Source organism: Ptychodera flava, unplaced genomic scaffold (genome assembly GCF_041260155.1).
Source record: "Ptychodera flava strain L36383 unplaced genomic scaffold, AS_Pfla_20210202 Scaffold_63__1_contigs__length_709137_pilon, whole genome shotgun sequence".
NCBI classification, from domain to species: Eukaryota; Metazoa; Hemichordata; class Enteropneusta; family Ptychoderidae; genus Ptychodera; species Ptychodera flava.
The window spans coordinates 191,297-213,935 of record NW_027248385.1 but is presented as its reverse complement, the minus strand read 5'-3'; positions in this window follow the sequence as shown (position 1 = coordinate 213,935).

Here is a 22,639-nt window from a genome sequence, read left to right as displayed (position 1 = left end):
TACTTCCGCATCATTATTGCTATGGGTAACAGTACCCTTAAATCTCTCTCTACTTTTCGCCTCCGGCGGACATCAAATAAAACTTTTGTTAGGAGTCCGGTCGACTACCAAAATGTAGTCTACTGTCAGTTTTTTTGGTTTTCTTCTCAGAGCAAGTGTGAATGCCATGAAATTGTTCTTTCAACACTGACAGTATATGTTACAGCATCCACAATGGTGCCGAACCGGGAAAAGTTTGCAAAGTCTACACTCCAAGCCATCATTAACAATGTAACAAGCAGGAGATTTTGCAGGTTTGTGAAAATATGTGAATAAAAAGAAAGCTTGATTTGCACTTTGATTTCGTAATGTTAAAAGTTTAAACACTTATGGTGTTTACGCATTCAGCGACAGGAACCGACGAAATTACAGTTGTGTGTAAAAGAAGTTACACTGTAAGGAATTTTATCTATGCAAATGTTACCCTACAACGCCATCTGTGGCAGAGGTCACAGTTCTCCCAGTTCTGTCCTCTTTTGCACGAGGACGCCCGCCAGACAACATCGCCATTTTTCGGCTCTACCCTTGGTCACATGTGTCAGGCATGGGGTTTTTATCTTGTGCTGCGTATTATGGATCAACAATTTGATGAATAACTTGGTAGTTACGGTTTATAATTAAAAGGTCACCCATTGGGCGGCCCGTTTTTCTTCCAAAAGACATGAGTAGAGAGTGTTATTTGATAGATAGCATTTTGCCCAGGCGGCTCATCACCTGCAAGGAGGAGCTGCCGGGACAAAATTCAGGACATTTGCAAGGGATAAATATCCATAACCATATACGTTAGAAAAAAAGTCTATACCAAAACCAATTACGTTTTAGGTATCTGGTGCCGACTCGGAGAATCTCACGATAGTGCAGTGTCTCACCTGGTATTCCGTGGTTTGCAAGAACGAAACTCTCCCGTATTCCCACTCACTGCCCTGGTCCCCGCTAAGGGTCCATATTGTGTCCGGGGTTGTCGGGTCATCACCCGTGACAATGTCCACTCTAAGGGTCCCGATTCCTCCTCCATTCATGTTGTACCAGAACTCAAGGCATCCGGTAGTGGAATTGGCCGGGAAAGGTTGACTGTACAGCTTCGCTGTAGCGTTGGTATAGGCATTAGAGCCCTCAAAGTATAAATAAACTCCTATGTCGAAAGCATAGAAGCAATAAGTGTTTAAAATTTTGCACAAACGATTATATATATATATATATATATATATATATATATATATATAATATATATATATATATATATATATATATATATATATATATATATATATATATATATATAGATTGTCATATTATTCAAGCAAAGTCTTGTGTCAAGGAGCATTCAAAACGTGCACGGATAAAACAGTCAAAATTTATTTATCTATTGTAAACGATTGGAATGCCTCTACAAGAAACTAAGTAAACTAAGTAAATATTGCCTCATAATTGAACTTTCATCCCTATTAGAAACTTTAACTCTTTTCGCTCAAAGCTCATATGACATTTCTTTGTTTCCATACCTTTAAGAAGATAGAATCATTGTGAAAACTTCATAGGTACAGCGTTTGTACGTGTGATATGCATTCAATTTTTATCAACATTAATCGAATTTTCGACTTGCATTTATTGTTTTCCGAAGAATTTGGAAAATTGTAAATTGCTTAAGCTGTTTCTTGACTCTCTAAAAGTTTGCCCGAAATTAACGCAAGCAGACAATCAATCAAGAATACAAATCAGGGGTCACCTTGCAAAATCTGTTACTGAAGATAAAATTATCCTTAGTCTTCAGAAACTGGCAATTTAAATGGTCACCATCCCCATCTTAACTCTATAGTAAATGGTAATGTTTTATTCTCACAAAAATTACTAGCTTCGAAATGAGACCCCGCAAGTGGTAGAATAGTAAGATATTGTACTTTGAGAATTGGATCAATCGAACGTCTGTCCTCGAAGCGCATTATACATTAAATTATATAATCCTACCGTCATCATTTCCAGTGGTGTGGTCATTTGTCGGTCCTGTGTCATCAGTCCACGTTGATCCACTTAGGAGCACCCAATCGAGATCGTCGCCGCTTACAATGTTACTCCAAGAACACTTGCCATCCTCAAAATCACAGTGACCTGAAAAGAAACAGAGGTCACACCACCTTAAATGACCATTTTCTTTGAACTTGTGTAGTCGATTAGAAATACTAACTAATATTCGTGACTGAAGCGATGCTCCCGCGTGTATATTCCCTAAGAATCTGGTCCGACAACTTCACCAAAGATTGTGATGGACTTAATTCGAAATGTAACTTGATAAAATTTTGAAGATCATTCTAACATTATCCATCACACCTCATGATCACTCATTTTATCAGTTAAGCGTATCCGGCATATTCGATTGATTGCCTGTCGCAACTTGAATTATACTTTCTAGTTATATACTCCAAACTTTTGCACGACTCGCACAAAAGTGAGTGTTTTTCTATTCCTTAGAAACCAAGGCTGAAATAATGAAATCCTTTTAAGAGCAATACAACCACCCACTATCGGAAGAACAATGAGCACGAACATTTATTTAACATTGACTCATTAGAATTATCATTGAGCGAGGGTCTGCTTGAAAGTATAATGTTGTCCATTTCGTTAGTGTTTTTGTAAGCCACAAACAAAATTCATGTCAGCGGGTTGTATAGCTGGCGTTCAGTACTACACACTGTTGCTAAGATTCACAATGCATGTGTTGTCTCATTAGCATATTGCTAACGGATGCCTAAAATTATGTCCCTCCTTCTCTTTCTCTAGTTCAGCTAAAGGGTATTTTGTGTATCAAAACTACCACACACAGTTGACAGATCAAAAATTCAAAATTTATACAAAAACTATTCAAAGAGGAGACTTTGTTACCTTGCTATTCATATATATAACTTACTCGGGTTTGGACAGTCGACGTCCATCACTTGTACGTCGTCAATAACCACGTAGCCAGTCTCATTAGTACCACGGACAAACTCAAACACGACTTGGAAATTCGCCTGTTGTGTCAAGGAGGCTCTACCGATATTCCAACCGTCTCCAATTTGCAAATGTCGTTCCCAGATCGGCTGTCCCAAGCTATTATCGATTTTAATTCTGACACTGAGGACTCCGACGTCTAACCCTTGCCAAGCGTAGAAGAACTGCAAGCATCTGTTTGAATCGATGTTTAGAAAGTCCGTGAGAAACCGAGCTGTTTGAGATCCGTTTGTTGATGTGCCTTCCGCCAATAGGTAGTGACCTGGAAAAGAGGAATTACAGTTGCTTGGTAAGGGTAAATTTAAATACACAGTATAGTGGAGGAAGTGTTTATATATTTGCATAGATCCGTATTTTATCCTTACAAGGCTGAAGAGGCGAGTCGGCATAATTAACGTCTGGAATGTCATTTGCACTACACAACTTTTACAGTGTACTAACATTTTACCTAGCCCTAAGTGAACAAATAAATCATAATATACATAAAGGTGTATAATTCCTTCAACAAGACGCCGATTGATATGTATCAACACACAATACAGGAAAAAAGAATGTCAGCATTCATATGTTATCTTCTATCTGTGCATCATGAAAGGATAATGTAAAGCGAAAACAAACCAAGGAATGATCATTTATTTTCTAACTGAAGTTAAATACAAACACACTGGGATTGTCTTCAATAAAGCCCATTTTTGCACGATTGCTAACTCATCACACCGTCTTGCAAGAGTGGGGATTATGTCGAGCTGTTTTTACTGTGGCGTCTTTGCTATGTAACTCAGTGCCAGGCGTTGTGAGTTCGAACCCGATCGAAAATTTACTGCCTTGTATCGGATCGAATGCTCATTTCATAAGAATATGGCAGCGTTGAGGTCTAAGGCTAACGTAAGATTTGAGATTTGACAATTCCAAAGCTTTGGTACGGAAAGGGTGAAGTTGAAACTTATCTGACGAATACGAAGACACCTCACCCGTTCCACTTTCAAGGGTATGATCCAAGGACGGTCCAATGCCATCATCACCAGTGCTGATCGACCAATCAAAATCGTTGGTTCCATCATTCGTACCATTGCACAGGGTTTCACGCTCGAAATCGCAACCAGTATAAGCTGAAATGTCGTTCAGAAAAATCGTTTTGTCAACAAGTGTCCTTGGGGATGTCGTGGGTTCTTAAAGTATTATGCGATTCAAAAGTGAAAGATTAGGATTTTGTTTAATTTTTCCTTATGGAATCTTTCAACCATTCTCGTTCAAAATCGAGAATGAAAATTAGGGGTCAAAGTGCAAATTTAGTACTAGAAAAACAAATAACTCAAGATTTACCGATATTTGAAATTCAAAAATGGCCGCCATCCCTAATGTTAACTCTGTGGAGTGAAAATAAAATTTTCAACTTTATAACAAATAAGCCTTTAAAATTTTTTTTTTCTCCTAGAGCTTTAAAATGAACCCCTACAAGTGGTAGATCAGAAATGAATTGTATAAGTTTGAGAATCCGAATATCTCTCCCTCCCTGCGGCGCTATCTACCTTAACGGAAACAGAAGCCTATAGTCTCTTCGCAGTTACGCCGCCATGATAAAAACTACACCTGCGAAAAGAGTCTGGATTGTGCCAACAGAGAGCTGCAACCATCAATCTCAGACAAATGATATATCAGAATGATCAGCCAAATCTACCACCACCTCCGCACACCCTCTTAGCTCCAGACATTTATAACCCATGCGAGAGATCGCAGGATCATAATGGATTTCATGTTAGAGAAATGCATATTCTCTTACGTGTCCCTTTGCAGAATTGTTTCAATTCATCATAGTATATTCCACTAGATAAATAACAATCAGCTTATTACTATAATTTAATGTAATAACAATTGGTTAGCCAATCAAAAACAACATTTATGAATGTAATGATTACCTAATGTGCAATACCCATCGGCAAGTGTTATATCATCCACAGCTATATCGCCATGGATTCTGTAACCTTGCTGTGCTTCCAGTACAATTTTCGTGGTTGAAGATGAAGATGACTGGAGAGAGACCCTCGCCTCGTTCCACTGGTCACCATAAGTAGTCTTTCTGCTCCATATAACATCGCCAAGTGTGGTGTTTGACTTCAGGTAGACATTGAGTGACCCAATATGTGCCCCATACATGTGATACCTAAGGAATGTATAAATATTTGCTTGAAAAGTTTTGTTTCTTCAGCTATCTAAATTAGAATAGGTGAGTATTTGTCACTTTATGCATGCATTGCACACACTGCTTTTTGAACAAAAAATATGGACATCATGGTACATTCCTATTTCAATCTGATAAGTGAATCAAAGGGCGAGATTGGTCAAACCTTCACGAGCAGCTATTGCTTCATAATCGTATCTTAAATATAATAAGACAGAAAATGAAAGTTTAGCTTACCAGAAGGTCAAGCATTTCGACTGATTTGTTGCGAAGCTGACATCAGGGCTTACAATTCTTGCAGGGTCACCCTCCGTACGATCCTTATCATTGTCGATGTAAATATAATACCCGCTGTTATCTGGGGAGCAAAATCGTCAAGTGGGTTTTCATAGTTGTACATATAACACAATACGTCATCACAAAGTGAGACTATTTGTAAGAAATACTGATGATTACAGTTGCTTGGTGGCTGGTGTAGTTTGAATGCATACAAACAAAGGCATGTGACTAACATATTACTTTACGTCATTTTTGGGGGGTTTGAACAAATAACATAAAATACAACTTTAGGCAATGTGTTGTATCAGTAAAACGAGAGAATCTTAATTATTGCATTGAGTCAACCACATCTACATCTCTGGAAAGTGTGCAACGAAAACATCTGTAGCTGTGTGGTTATTAGTTTCCATTTGTAGCCATGAAATAAAGTCACTCACTTCCGTAGGTGTGGTCAACTAATGGTCCAGTATGGGGAGAGCTAGTGCTGCCCTGTGTTAATTCCCAATCAAAGGTATCATTTTGGTCATTGGTCCAGCTACACCAACTGTTTCCTTCAAAGTCACAGTCTTGAGAACCTAGAAAAATATAGATTTTCTTAAGCTCCATCGTTCTCTAATCTGAACTTGTCAAGGAATTTTCATAAATTATGATGTACTACTACTACTACTACTACTACTACTACTACTACTACTACTACTACTACTACTACTACTACTACTACTACTACTACTACTAATACTAATACTAATACTACTAATACTACTAATACTACTACTACTCCGTGCGGACGTGTGGTAGATGGGCTCCTGAATTTTGTGTTGCATTCTCATCATTCAGCGTTATTGATCAACTCTACTGGTATATTTACTTCGTGAGTAATTGATACTTTCAGTTTTGCGTTGTTTTTGAGGTTTTTAAAGCTGGATTGGCTGGATGGGGTGGATTTTATCTTTCCCCTTCCCGGCCACTGTGGGTACGCAATATGGCTACCCAGGTCGACAATCCATTCAGGCACCTCACCCGTAAACATGCTGTGAGGTGCAACAATGTCGAAGGTGTGCCAGTGGAAAACTATGTGTCTGAAATTCAAAGATTGTTTGGGCTGAAAATATTATTGCAGCTTCACAAATGAATCGTTCAGTGGTTGTGTATCTTGCTAAATTAGGACACGTAGAGTCTGTCGTTGAACGCCAACTAGTGCTTGACAATGAATTCGTCCAGGTTGAACACATGCTTAAACTGCTTCCAAAGTTATTTTATCTAATGTGCCCCCATTTATCCCTGATGAAAAAACTAGAGGAAGAATTGTGGAAACTAGGAAGAGTAGTTGGACATATGCGAGTCATTCCCCTGGTTGTAAAGATCCTGCCTTGAAACATGTCAAGTCATTCAGACGGCAAATTCACATTTTATTACATAATGACAACATCAACGGGCTAATACAGGTCAAATATCAAGATCATTTGTATCCAATTTACATTTCTGTTGATGAAATGAGATGCTTCGCTTGTGGTATGAAAGGCCACATTCGTAGAAATTGTCCAGGTCAGCCCGGTGTTTTGCACGTTGTTGAAAATCAATCAGGAAATGTTTCTACAAATTCAGCTCATGAAACTCAGGCTCATCAAAGAAACGAAAATAGCAACAGTCAGAACAAAGAGTCGCATAACAATGTTGATAATGCAGAAATTTCTTCAGCTGCTACTGATAATATCATCGATGAGGTAATTGTTGAGGAGCAAGGTGTTGATGAGCAGGTTAAAGTTCAAAATACTAATGATATGGAAATAGGCGATGCAAATGATGTAATCAATGAGGAGATAATCAATACTAATGACAATAGCAATGAAGGTGTTAACGATGAAACAAGTGAAGGAAGGGCCAATAGTAAGAACACAAATGTTGATGACACAGAGTCCGCAGATGTTGGTGTTGCTGTTGAAGACAGGGTACGAACCCCTGCTTCTCCTTCCCCTTCCACTTTCCCTTCCTCTCCCTCTCTTCCTTTTGCTCCTTCCCCTTCTTCTTCTTCCTCAGTTGGTTTTTCTCAATCCCTTGATTTTCCAGAGACGCCTTTCTCTGGTGTTAATACTGGAGGGATGCATACAGACTCTGATTTTCCATTATCCCAGACAACTCCGGTCAAAACTGGTAATAGATTCGATGTTCTCAGCCAAGATTCTGATATTGACGGAGACGAAGAGGTTGATGACGCCGATAGTATTTCTATGACATCTGAAGTTTCTGATACTTCTGAACTGACAGATCGCAATGATCTAAGCTTTAGCAGCCTTTTAGAGTTTTTAGCGCAGATTAAAGGTTCAAAAAAGCCAGTCCAGAGATGTTATGAATATTGTCCAGATTTAAGACTTCTAATTAAAGCATTGCATAAGTTGCGCAAATTGATCATGTTACAGCCAGCCAAAATGTAAGAATATATAGGCTGACAGGTTAACTGTATGCATATACCAAGACTAAACATTATTCTCTAAAATAATGGTCACTAATGCTTTAATCCTTTTGTCTTGTCTTTTAATGGCAAGTATTTCAACTTTAACGTGGAATATTAATGGAGGTCACGATTCTCTCAGGCGTTATCAAATTTTATCTTACTTGAATGTAGATCACCATAACGATTTTTGTTTCCTCCAGGAAACTCACTCAACAATTGATAGTCAAGCCCAATGGCAAATTATTTGGCGTTCACCAATAATTTTTCTCACGGAACTAGTAACTCGGCAGGTGTCGCTATTCTCTTTCCCAAGAGAAAACAAGTGAATGTTATTTCTCAAAGTAGTGTTGTTAGAGGTCGCTTATTACATCTCCACGTGACTGTAGATGAACAGCCATTTCACTTAGTGAATGTTTATGCCCCGTATTCTGGAGAGGAACGTTTACGTTTCTTCGCTCAGCTTAAAAGTTTTTAAACAGTATTAATGATGATCCAGTTATTATGGGGGGAGATTTTAATTGTACGCTCATTCCTAACTTAGACAGGGGTTCCGAGACTGAGCCACACATGAATTCTTCTAAGTTTCTTTCTGATATTGTTCATCGCACAAAACTTGCAGATGCGTGGCGTCATGTTCACACCTCCTCACGTAATTATACTTGGCAAAGGAATAATAATAAATCACGGATTGACACCTTCTTCATTACAAAAGCCCTCACTTCAAAAATCAAATATGTCTCGATTGATTCATGTCACAATTTATCTGATCACAGTCCAGTTTCCCTTCATATTTGTGCCAATTTCACTAAAAATAAAAATCAAGTTTGGTGTCTCAACTTTAGTTCCTTAGGTAATGAAGACTACTGTAATTTGATCAAGACTTTTTGGCAGAAATGGCGCAATGAAAAACAGAGATTCACTTCACTTCAATCTTGGTGGGACATTGGCAAACAAAAAATTAAAGATATTAGCAAACAATACAGCTATCAATACATCTACCGTTATAAGCATATGAAAAAAGAATTAAACGATCACGTCCAAAATCTGCAATGCCTGCTTGCTGAACGCCCTTCACTTCATAAAACATATCAGCAACAGAAAGATATCTTGGATAACTTAAATAAGATTGAAACTCAAGGCGCAGCTGTTCGAGCACGTTATCAACAATTTAATGATTCCGATGCCAGTACAAACTTTTTCTATTCCCTTGAGAAACATAAAGGTCAGCACAAATCTCTTAATCAGCTGCGTCGTCACGATCAGACCATCACTGAAAATCAACATGAAATCCGTTCACTTACTCGTACCTTTTATCAAAATTTGTACCACCCGGAACCCATTTCAACTGCAGCCCAAGATTCTCTTCTCGATAATTTACAAAAATTAAACCCGGATAAAGCTGAACAGTGCGACGAACCGATCACTTTTGAAGAAATGTCCTCAGCCTTAAAGCAGGTTACCACTGGTAAAACACCTGGAATTGACGGTATACCAGTGGAATTTTTTAAAACGTTTTGGTCCACTATTGGTCATGATTTGCATGATGTTTTCCAAGCCTCTCTCACAGATGGTATTTTACCCACTTCTTGTCGTCGTGCTGTTCTGACTTTACTTCCCAAGTCAGGTGACAATACTTTGCTACGTAACTGGAGGCCGGTTAGTTGCTTTGTGCAGACTATAAAATCTTTGCTAAAGCTTTATCTATTCGTTTGAAAGGCGTGTTACCTGACATCAACACATCGATCAAAGTTATACAGTTCGGGTCGTCAAATTTTCGATAATATCAACTTAATCAGAGACTGCATAAGTTACCATAACGAATTCACTCTTCCACTTGGTATTGTGTCACTGGATCAAGAAAAAGCCTTTGATCGGGTCCATCATGATTCCCTCTTCAGAACTTTGCATTCATTTGGCTTTGGTGATAATTTCATAAAACACATTAAATTGCTTTACACTCAAACAGAAAGTCTTGTTCGGATCAACAGCTCTCTTACTGCTCCAATCCACTTTGAACGTGGAATTAGACAAGGGTGTTTTCAATCTGGTCAACTTTACGCCATTGTTATTGAGCCATTGCTTCACAAAATTCGTGAAGATCGAAATATTCAAGGAATCATGATTCCAAAATCTAATGGGCGCAAATGTAAGCTATCTGCCTATGCTGACGATGTCAGTCTTTTTATCACACATAATTCAGAATTCAGTATTCTCGAAAAATGGTTGCGTACTTATGAAGATGCTAGTAATGCTCGGGTTAATTATAGAAAATCCAAAGGGCTGTGGGTGGGTGCTTGGCGTAACAGAAGAGACACCCCCTTACAAATTCAATGGAATAGTGACGGTTTAAAGATCCTTGGTACTTTCATAGGCAATATTGCTGACTATTTCATTCAGAATTGGGATGACTGCATATCAAAAGTCAACAACAAACTTAGTTGGTGGTCAAGATATGCCCCTGCAATGTCATACCGTGGTCGAATAATTGTTATTAACCAGCTCGTGGCCAGCAAAATCTTACATCGCATTTTTTCTCTAATTCCGCCACCTGATGTACTCAATGAAATTCAACGTGTGCTTCTTGATTTCTTCTGGCAAGGTCGTCACTGGGTGCCTGCTACTGGGTTATACACTCCTCTCGAAAAGGGAGGCATGGTCTTATTAATCTCCCTGCACGTGCAAAGGCATTCCGCTTACAATATATACAAAGATATTTGTATTCAGGTTTAGATCACCCTTCATTCTCATTCACTGATTATTACTTTAGGCGTGTCCACAAACTTGATTATAGTAGACAACTTCTTGCTATTAAAATTCCCAGTATTCCTGTTACCATGCCTCCATTTTATCTTGACCTGTTACAAACTTGGCAGTCTTCCAAGGCTGTTCGTAAGGGTGATCCCACCTCAACGGATAATATTCTCCAAGAACCTCTCTTTTTTAATGATCAAATCAAGCATTCAGTATTTGATGATCAGCCAACCCTTTCGAATCATCTCATTGATGCTGGGATAACAAAAATAAGTGACCTTGTCGATCCTTTTTCGAGAAACTGGTTATCTCATGATAATATAGCAAACATAATGCCCATTTACTCGCGTAGGATTTTGAGCAATGTCGTGACGTCATTACGTAATTCCATTCCTGAACAATGGAGAGATAAATTACAACATTCGTTCTCCGAAGATGTCAATCTTAACGTTCCAACCTCCCCCATCAATACCCGTTTTCACTTTGACATCATTCATACCGATGAAACAAATAACATTGTCCTTAACTGCCCCCTCTATAAAATTGAAAAGGGCGCAATTTATAAATTTCTCATCATGTCTGACTTCCACAAGAAGCATAGTGATCGTCCTGACACTATTTGGAGGGAATTACTTGGTCTGTCAAAAGACACGAAGGTAAATTTAGTTTCTGTTATACTAGTCCTATACCTAAAACTGAAGGTGATCTTCAATGGCGCATTTTGCACGGTGCCTATGCAACTGGTAACTACCTGTTTCAATGTCATTTCAGTCAGACCCCAAATTGTGTTTTCTGTGGTAACAGAGATGACCTTGTTCACATTTTTCTGGAATGTCATCGACTAACCTCTTTGTTCAAATTACTGCGTAAATTATCTCGTCAACTACTTGGACCCAACTGTAGGATTTTGTACTGGTGGTTTGTAATGGGCCCACCTTTTATTAAAACTGTTAAAAATATTCATGCCCTTTTAAACTATATTTTCAACACTGCAAAACTTGTTATTCACATGACTCGTCGTAAAGCCATCACTGAAAATGATCCGCACCTGTCTGGTGACCTTATTACCGCCTTTAAATCTCGTCTACGTTCGCGTATACTAAATGAATACGCTTACCATGGTTTCTCCCGCGAGAACACGAATTTTGATTGATTTTAGTGTGTGAACAATGTTTTAGCTTCTGTTAGTGAAGGAAAACTGAAAATTGCTGATATTCTCTCGTGAGGTAAGCTTGTTAGGTATGTGTATTAACACACTGCATACACTCTACAGCATTAGGCTACACTTCTGATAACTGAGGCTCGAGTAGCTTCGAGTCTATGCCCTGGGCACCGTACTCCTCACGGGAATCATTTTCATGGTTCGGACAGTTGTCGGAGGGACAGACACTTTGCTTTGTTTCAGGCTAATCACTGTGCTTGTGTTAGCGTTATTGCTGCCTATTATCTTGACGTCCAGCTGTCAACATTGGTCCGACCAATCTCACGTGATGCTACTTTTTAACACCTGTCACCTGATGTCATCTATATACTGGTTTTCACCTTAGGCTGGATGCACGTACGCTTTGGTAGTCATCTCATCGCCTGATGTCAATTTTATACTACCAGTTATCTAGTGATGTCATCGACGTTTTGGTCTCCACGTCAAGACCCAATGGAGTATCAACCTCAGTGCTTCTGTGTGTTTTTCTGTGAACACTGCTTGTGATTCTCAGTTTGAACCTTTTTTGTTTTCTTTTGATTTTATTGATTGAACCAGATTGACGTGTACAGCTGAGTGCAATTTTGTATTTTTGTACACAACTTTTATTATTGGAATAAAAGTTCCATTGAAAACTAAAAACTACTACTACTACTAATTATTATTATTATTATTATTATTATTATTATTATTATTATTATTATTATTATTATTATTATTATTACAAGTTTAGGGGCTATAAGTATTATATAGAAATCAAATAACAGTTCATTGAAGCTGTGTTGGAATTCTGAAAAAGAGGTGTTGTTTATTTTAATTTTGTCAATGGGGTGACTCCAAATTGTCGTACGTGCAGCGCAGAATTATGCATCATAGTGTTCGGAGAGAGGGGGATATCATTAACCCAAGGGGTAATGCTTGTCGGAAAAGTGACATTAAGCAGTTTAAGCGATACCAGCAGGCCTAGACTTTTTTACTTTTGTGAGACCTTCATGGATACACGTTCAATCAGTTCAATTTAATTTTGTTTTTAGTTTTCTTCCATCAAAACTCACGACTATGAAAAAGATTTCCAACATAAATTAACAATCTCTCTCTCTCTCTCTCTCTCTCTCTCTCTGTGCAGTGAAATTTCTTCTTTTCTGCGACCACCGAACCTCGTAAGCGTTATATTGGCATTGCAGAATAAACATTTTTTTGCATCTCGCATGTTTCGCCCTGCCAGAGTAGTCTGGCAGAGCATGCGATTTGCGTTCTTCACTGTTGGAACACGCGCAATTCACGGGCATGCCCTTCAGAGAGCATGCGCAATTGAGTCTATGTGCGCGTGTCAGTAATGCTCTCGCTACGCGTATCAGTAATGCTCGTGCTATCGTGTCGTTTAACAGTTGAATGTTGACAGAAACTGGAATTACTGCAGAGAATACTTTTCAGGATATCACATGTGAGTGTTAAGGTACCAAGTAGGACGTTTAGGAAATTCTTTCAGAAAGTTCAAGCTGCCTGTGGCCATTTTGTGGAGTATAATATAAGCTTGTAAGCTTACGTAACTGCAGCGTAACTATACTGTATGTAGGCCCTACATATTGCCGGAACATAAGCTTATGCGATGGAAGTTTGTGTTTCACGTCGTTCAATCATTCAGATGGAAATGCCGCCCTTCTCCAAACTTCGCAAAAAACAGGGTGACAGACTTTGGAATGCTAACTCTTGTATAAAATGACGTAATTTAATGAGAAGACATTTGTATTCGAGCACGGCTACAGTTTTGGATTCGAGAACTCTCATCATGGCGGATTCACTGAAACAGTCAGTTATATTCTCAACAATCCAGAGGGTGAGTCGAACTTTTTCCTATGTCCATGTAGCACTTGTGCAAAATTAAGCGAATCCACAGGCCTTTGGCGAATCAATAAATGCGTTTTTCACCAAGCTGAAAGGTGGAAAGATTAATTATTTTTGTCGCATGTCAATAGTTTGATATGACTATCGCCTTTTACAATAATACTGGCTATTCCATTGAGCATTGTGCTACAGGTCAAAATCTTATTTCTTTATCACTTTTTGCGGTTTTGCGGTTTCCTGGTTTTTGTTAGCCGATTAGCCGGCACACGCCAAAATGACTAATCTTTGCGGTTTTCTATAATTGTGAGTTGGCACACGCCAAAACGATTAGTCTATTACGTTCGTATTTCTGAGCACGTTTAGTCTCACTGTTTACCTCCGGTTGGTTAGCAACCGCAGTTTAATTGACAGCCGATTCTTTATATTTAGGGTAAATTGTTGCAATAAGTGTTTCCTACGACGTTCGCACAAGTGAGGGCCATAAAAAATTAATTCTAACACACTAAAATCAACGGAAAACATAATTTTGACCATAATGGCCCCAATATACATTATCTTTATTATTATACACCTGCGTCTGCAATCTATTGAGTTTTCTTCGTACAGTAAATTTCGGTATCAGAGGACGCAGAGTCCAATAACTTTGACGCGGAGTACAATAAATTATGGTGTTATTGGACGGTATTTGACCTTTGACCTCAAAACACCATTACGTCAATGCGGGGAAATACTTCTAAACATTCGGTACTCACAAAGTTAGTAGTGGTGAATCAAAAGCCTGTGAATTCGGGTGAAATTATGCTGCCGACCTACAATTTCAAACACGTAAGCTTACACTGCGCTGCGCGGGTTTGAAATTTCGTTTTGTGCGCTTAGCGGACACGCTTAACGCGTTCTCAGTTTGCTCGCGATCGCTCAGTGCAGTGCGGGACGGGCATCCCCCAAAAAGCTTTAATTTTGATTTTTTCGAGGTAAAATTGAATTAAAAAAGGTGTATAATAATGAGGTTATTCCCAAAATACCGGGATTTATGTCCGAGTACATATTTAATAGGAATTAGAGAAAAAGTAACATTTTCGATGACAAAATAGTTTCCATGGCAACTTGAATCATTAAAATAAGTCTGGTTTTTGTGTTCTCTGACCCAAACTACCCCACTAGATAATTTTCATATCAATCAAGTAACTTTTCATGGGATATTAGAAAAATTGAAATTTTCAACCCCTAAAATGGTTACCATGGAAACATGGGGCAGTGAAATCGATATCATATTTGGTCTTTTCGACCAAAAATACCCTAATGGTGAAATTTTCACGGAAATTGAACCTATTATTATTCGCGTTATTATTTCTATATAATACTTATATTAATTATAATAATAATAATTAATAATGGATGCTTATATAGGCACATATCCACAAGTACTTGTGATCAAGGCGCTTTACAATAACTATTACCCGTAGTCACTGCACCTCATTTCATACCACTCGACTCCCTGGGGAGCAAACAACAGCTCACATGTGCAGCCAATAAGCGCAGCAAAGCTAAATGCACACATTTCAACCACTGTCCTACCAGGGTGGAGAGAAGCAATGAGGAAAAAAGTGCATTGCTCAAGGACACCACAACATTGCCATGCCGGGGCTCGAACTCACCATCCTGTGATCGTGCGTCCACTGCTCTAGCCACTGGCCCATGATATCATCACCAAAAATTTTCAAGAATTTTCTTAATAGTACATCATGACCGATAGCCAGAGAGCTCTTAAGATATTTTCCAAGTCATGGGGACGCCCTTTTTAGATGTGATTAATGTATATGAAACTGATGATACAAAGGATAAATTTTACACAAATTGTCCGACATTGATTAGTGTTTGGTGACACAGACTGTGTTCTGTATCTCCCGTCACGCTGACGATACGATTATGATATTCACTTTTATGAAATATGTATGTCTCCGGGGTGCGCTTCCTTAAATATAAGTATTCATATATTTAATTAAATCTTTACAGTATGTCCACTTAAAACTGCCAATTGTTGCACTCTATGAGGTAAACTTATGCTATTAACTAGCCTTTCAAATCTCGAGACACTGAAATGATATTGTCCGGCGGCAAAGGTCTAGAACAACACTTACCGACCAAGCCGCAACACAAAACCAGAAAGACGCTTATTTTTTCCGTCATCGTCGACCAGCTTTCCAGGACTGACGGCGGAAAAAGGATAGGTCCAATTTCTTCAGATATAAAAAAGCCAATCTAGGCCGCAACGTCGAACTATCAATCTGAAAGCCAGAGGCAGAAAGCGACGCGTGCTGATGACGATACGATCACTTCGTTCTGGGGTTGGAAACTGGTAGGCGTGGCACTCGACTTTTCCCCTTGCACAAGGTGTCTCCGCTTGGGTGGGGGCGACGACATGAGGCGCAAGTATAGACTCGTAAGTGATATGGATAGTTGTAACCGCTACAGATGTCAAGACTGTCATTTTGGAATTCAGAAGGGTCATGGGGGGTATGTTTGCCAAGGCTCACACTCGTTCCTACGTCTATAAGCCCCTTAGCGTAACAAATATTTCTAACTCAATTAAATATTACCTCGAACAAATTACGACAAACTCTTACCTTACAGAATATTATTTCAAAAGTGCGAGTATCTTCTGTGCTTTCAGAAGCATTTTCATCCCTCTTTCAATGGATTCATGCTTTCGTGAAATTTAATGGTTAGAGGAGCTCTGGTATATTGTCACGCCCAACGATTTCATAGAATTTTAATTGTGAGAATTATCTCCCCGTCTTTTTTTTCCGACCTAAGAAGTCAACGTTCATCCTCATTTAGTGAATGTATTGTGTTAACAACTGCATAAGGTAGCCACTAGCAATGGCGGCAGATCGCTTCATCCTGTTTGACAGTGTACTTAGATGAGAGCGACTTTCCTTCCCTTCCCTTTGATTTTGCTAATTACAGATGTGTACCAAAGTCATGACAGTATGTATATTTGGACACTATTAAGTTGTACACTTTCCAGAGAGAGATATTCCGTCTTTTCTCTCCTTCCTCGACTGGACACTGAGATGTGGACCTTCTGTGACTTGGTCGTATTGACTTAAGTGAGCAGCCAAGTCTGTATGATAATTATGTGGTAGACTACGTCTTTGTAGACAGCCGACAATTCTAGATATCGTAACCCAGTATCTGATAATGGTGTACCACTCGCCTCTTGTGTGTTTGTGTGTGTGTGTGTGTTATTGCCAGATTTTATACAAGCAGCCGGGATATCAACGACAACCACGAACAAAATACGTAGCGAACAATCACGACAAAATTATCACTCAACCACGCTACATGACATTAGTAAAAATACGGGCATAGCAACTAATTGAATTACTTTTTACTTGAATTCTTTTTATCTTAAAATCAAAGTTTAGACATTTCATATGTTTTATTGCCTAAGAGATGTTAAAACCTTGCTGCAAAAAAACGTTTCCGAGTCTGTGCATTTGTGTGTCTTTGAAAACTTACGTGAATGTTCTTCACTAGACTGTGACTAAGCACACGGCCATTGTGTACAGGCAATTCGATTTCGAGTTTGAATTTCTCCTTTTCACACTTTGACCGTACCAGCATTGCAGTGATCACAAGCACAAACTGTAAATGGTCACCATTCATTGAAACACAGCTATTTCATTGCATACCACCACGTTTATTAAAATTCATGAGTTTATACGCATACACTTATATTGATCGGAAATTTGGGGAATGGCCAGTACATCAAGTACATCGGGTTCGCAAACCTGTAACACGTGGGCAGTGAATTAAAATTACTCTTTCTAAGATAGTAACGATATAAAGCAATAAAGCAAGACAATATTCGTAATTTTCACAAATTTCCTTACAAATACAACACTAACATTCATCAAACAGGGAAAACTATACAGACCTAGCAAAGCGTTTGCTAAGACCTTCGAAACACAGTGAGTGTGTAACGACCAAGATATTCCACAATTCTTGCCGAACATGGCGGTACCAACTCCGCTCCTGGGTTCATGGTCGTAGTGACCAACTAACCATGAAGTTAGAATCTTTGACTGACGTACGCATGGCCGAAAAATAAGACCACGGTTACTACTCATATTTACTTAAAATAATTTTCTGCCACGGTATCAACATATGCTTGATGGTCAGCTATTAGCCCTACGGCCGGTATGAGTCAAGAGAGCTCGGCTATGACTACGCCGTAGCCGTAGTGTAGACATGCTTTGCAGAGCGGACTGACGCTCGTGTAGACGCCAGAGGAGTAGCTGAAGCCGTTCTTTTATTGCACATGTAGTCTTTGGTCCTGGCCAAAAAAAAATTGAACCTAAGTCTGTGTACGGTGATTTGTGTTCATCCACTATGTTTCCCTCCATTTTGGTAAAGATTAACGTAGTGAACGGGACATTTACACAGAGATCAACACAGCATCGTACCTATGGTGCATCAGCTATTTTGACAGTGGCTCATGGTTACTAGACGTACACGTCTTTCTTTTTCTGAATGTTGCTTAAAAGTCCCCCACTCAACAATTTTAAAAGGGTGATCAAGATGGCCAGGACGGTCAATTTCGACCAACCTAGTTCATAAACCTAAAGAAAAAAGTGCTAAAAGCGTATAATAGATATATTGATGAGATAAACATCGAGAAGAGTAGGATTCAGAGAGGTTTAACGGATTCAACCTAATCAGTTTCTGTGTGGGTAAAAGTTGGAATGTCCTTGGTTTTTTATAATTATAGACATTGCACAGTAAATATTCTACATCATACTTTGCATTCGAGGTCTTGTAATTATTTATTGAGCATAAACAAGCATTTATGTTTGACTGCTGTTGATCAAAGAGAATTTAAATAATCGGTCAACCTGTTACTTTCCCATGGACGGTGTCAGACTAAAATTATATCGCCTGAGTTGGAAAGCAAAATTTAATTAAAACTTGGAAAATACTGCCAACAATGAGAGGATCTTCATCAAAAGTACACATAATTCCAGCTAGCGTTGCAGTGTTGCTACCTCAGTTCGATGGACCAGTGTCAGAGGGCGTAACTCATGTTTTTGTCAAATTGAATTTTTAATAGATATATTTGCTATCTAATGTCAAATGCATCTTTTGTGAAACCTGTGAGTAAAAAAGTCAATCTCATGTTACCCTAGGGACGTAACTTGAGTTACGCCCCCTTTGCACGAGAAAGCCGGTGCACTAATGGCGTGACTCCGCACTTAGGCCTGTTTTGCATGGGAAAAATGTAAAACATCAATTTTTATGAAGAAGTCATCAAAAAAGGAAAAAATCGACCTGTGCATAAAGGACGTAATATATGATGAGTTACGCACTATAAACGTAAGGGAACAACTTATGATGAGGTATTTCCTTTTTGTTCAATGTGCTAGTACAAGATGGGCGTAACTCCACTTTTTCAATTTACGTAAAAAGGATTTCATAATTATAACATTCATTTGTGACATAAACAATATGTATAATAATAATAATAATAATAATAATAATAATAATAATAAAAGTACATTTGTAATGCGCCTAATCGCTGAGGACAGAGCTCGAGGCGCAATAATGACAAAACAGACTGTATCAGAGGAAATGTTGAATCACCGGACTGGAGACTGGGCGAACGGAAAAGGTTAAACTACTGTTTGAAGAGAAAGGTCTTGAGGGAAAGGCGGAAAGAAAAGGTAGAGCTGGAGTGATGAAGGTCAAAAGGAAGTTTTTTTTCCATAATGCAGGGACAATGTAAGAGAAATGCCTCTCGCCAAAAGACTTTGTGAAAACTCTTGGAATACTGAGAAGTCGAGAATCTGAGGAAGAGCGGAGTTGTCTTTTTGTAGTGTATTGATGTAAAAGCTCAGAGAGATATTGCGGTCCTGTACCCCTAACTAAATTGAAGCAAGTAGATGCAACTTTGTAGTGGATACGAGAACTAATAGGCAGCCAGTGTTATTTTTGCAACAGGGCTCGGACATGATCGTACTTGTTAGCATTACAGACGAGACGAGCAGCAGCATTTTGCACTCTTTGCAACTTGTCTATAAGCTTTTTAGGGCAACCAGAAAGGAGACAATTACAATAATCGAAGCGGGGAAGAACAAGTGCGGACACCAACGTTTGAATAGCCTGTAAAGAGAGGAAGTGATGGATAGAGCTAATTTGTCTAATTTGAATGTATGCTGCTTTGCAAATATTCTGCATTCATGTTAGAGTCGAGTGTGACTCCTAAGTTTTTGACACTGGGGCTAAAATTATATATGACGTTCCCTTAACCATTAAAACCATTAACAACAAACAAATCGAATTTTAGAGTTAAAGGCTTTCAAAACCTTTATTCCCCTCTAACTCAGTTTGTTGGAAAAGTATATAACGTCCCTCTCGCACTGGGCCATCAAGCTACCCTTTCTACTTACGCCCCTCAAAGTAAATAACAGGCCTCAGGCTGTAGAAATCACATTTTGCACATACCCACCTCCGATTTTTCGTGTTTGCATAAGTTGAAACGAAAGCAAACCCTATAGCGTGGGTGTAATATGTCGATACCGGACAGACAGATAAGTTAAAACGCAAGTAAACCCTACGCGTGGGTGTTAGATGTCGACACCGGACACATAGACAATAAGCTCGTACCAATCAAGTGTGTGACATGAGATAAAGCACTCACTGTAAACTTTAAAACAAACAAAGTTTTGCATCATGTTTAAACTTAGGAGATTAAATCTAAGCTGATAGAGACGACGATTAGGTTCACCAGTAACACGATTTGAAGTAACTTGGGATAATTGGATGGTGAAGTAATGTCAATTTAATCTACAAGTTTTATCTCATTTGCTTTTCTTTTTATATTACACACTTGTTTTTATGGGTAATTTGCGATATTGCAACATTCAGCTTTATGGCAGCTAACACTTTTGAAAAATTTGCAAAATATAAAAATCCAATCGTCCCAAATTAGTTACAATCGTGTTCAGTCTGTTAGACTGTTACTGTTTACTGTTTACTGCTAAGTCCAAGAGACCCATTTCACTTCTCTTCAGAGTATTATTTATTTGACTATCGATTAGACAGCCGGATTTCTTTTGTGTTTTTTTTTAATTATAAAGGTAAACTTCTTTAATCTTGCTAGCACAGAACGCACATGGGTGAGCAAATAACTTTTCACATTTTTATTGCTATGCCGCTTTGCTGGTATCCTCTTCATTCGCGCATTCTCTGACAGCACTGAGTTAGAACAGACCATGCCCTGTGCAGGATTGATTGAGTAAAAAAAGTCAGCTTCGCTTTTGAAATGTGGTGACGTGACGAAGCTCAGCAATAGGTTGTCATAATTCCAGGTCATTTATCAGTGTCACAAAAGTCAAGATACGCACATTAACTCATTAATTTCACCTGAGCGGCTGGGCGTAATCATACATCTTATATTTGCTTCACTTGCATGTGAAGTAGTGAAACAGGCATTCCATAAAACAGAAAAGCATAAATACTGTGAAAAATGCACTAGTAAGTTGAAATGACATAGCATGCTTATTGAAATGATATATTTTGCTTTGGTGCAGAAACCAATACATGAAATGTAATTTTAATGAAAAATGCAATACAACTCCAGTACAAATATCCTAAACCAAGGGTTTGATTATGCAATGAGATTAAAATAATCCCACACCCCAATGGGTTTGGATGGAATGTCTCACAGGAGTTGGGGAATTTTTACCCCAACGAGTGTTAGGCCGTGGGCTAGAGGGGGTCTACGTGGACCCCCCCCCCCCAGGATAACAAACCTGTATTTTTCAAAAGCCTTGGGATCCCTATAATACAAAATGGAATTTAACAGAAAAAATGTAGGGATGCAATAGCTGTTATGGTCATGTTTTGAAGGGTACCGCAAATATCACGATTTTGTAACCCACATGAATTTTTCGACAAAACTGTCTTCTTGTAATTTATATGCAGAGCTTATTTTTTACATAATCTCACTTGTTTGGTATCATTAGAAAGGCAATTAATTTTTCTTTAAGATGACATATTGTATTATGCAATATCTTCTACACTTTTTGTGAAATATGACAAAAACTTACCCCGTACCCCAAAGTTTAACTTTGCAAATTACAGTAAATCTCAAATTCTCCCATTTTTTTAGCTAGGCACAATAAAAAAATGCAATGCATTGTATGAAATCTGTTTTATTTGGTACAGGGACATGTCAGAAATATGAAATAGACTTTTAACAGAAAAAATATTGGGACTCTACAGCTGTAACAGTCATATTTTGAAGGGTACCGCAATATCACAGTGTTGTAGATTTGCATGCATTTTTGTTGAATCTGTCTTTATATAAGTCATCTGCTGAGCTCGTTTTTGAATATAACCTCATTTGTTAGGTACCATTGGAAAGGTAATTTACTAGTTTTAAAAATGACATATTGTAACATGCAATATCTTGTATAGTATTCACGAAATATGACGAAAATTTACCCATTACCCCAAACTTTACTTTGAAAATTACAGTCATAGCTAAAATCAAACTCTACCAATTTTTTAGCTAGACACAAAAAATCTGGCCATTTTTGCTATTAAATCTGTTTTATTTGTCACATGGGCATGTCAGAAATATTAAATAGACTTTTAACAGAAAAAATATTTGGATTCTACAGCTTTAACAGGCATATTCTGATGGGTACCACAAAATCACAGCAATGCAGAATCATATGCGTTTTTGTTAGTTTTATCCCATTGTAGGTCATCTGCTGAGCTTATTTCATTAAATAACCATGTTTATTTGATACCATTGGAAAGGTAATTTATTAGTTTTTAAAATGACATATTTGTATATGCCATATCTTATATAATTTTCATGGAATATGACGAAAACTTA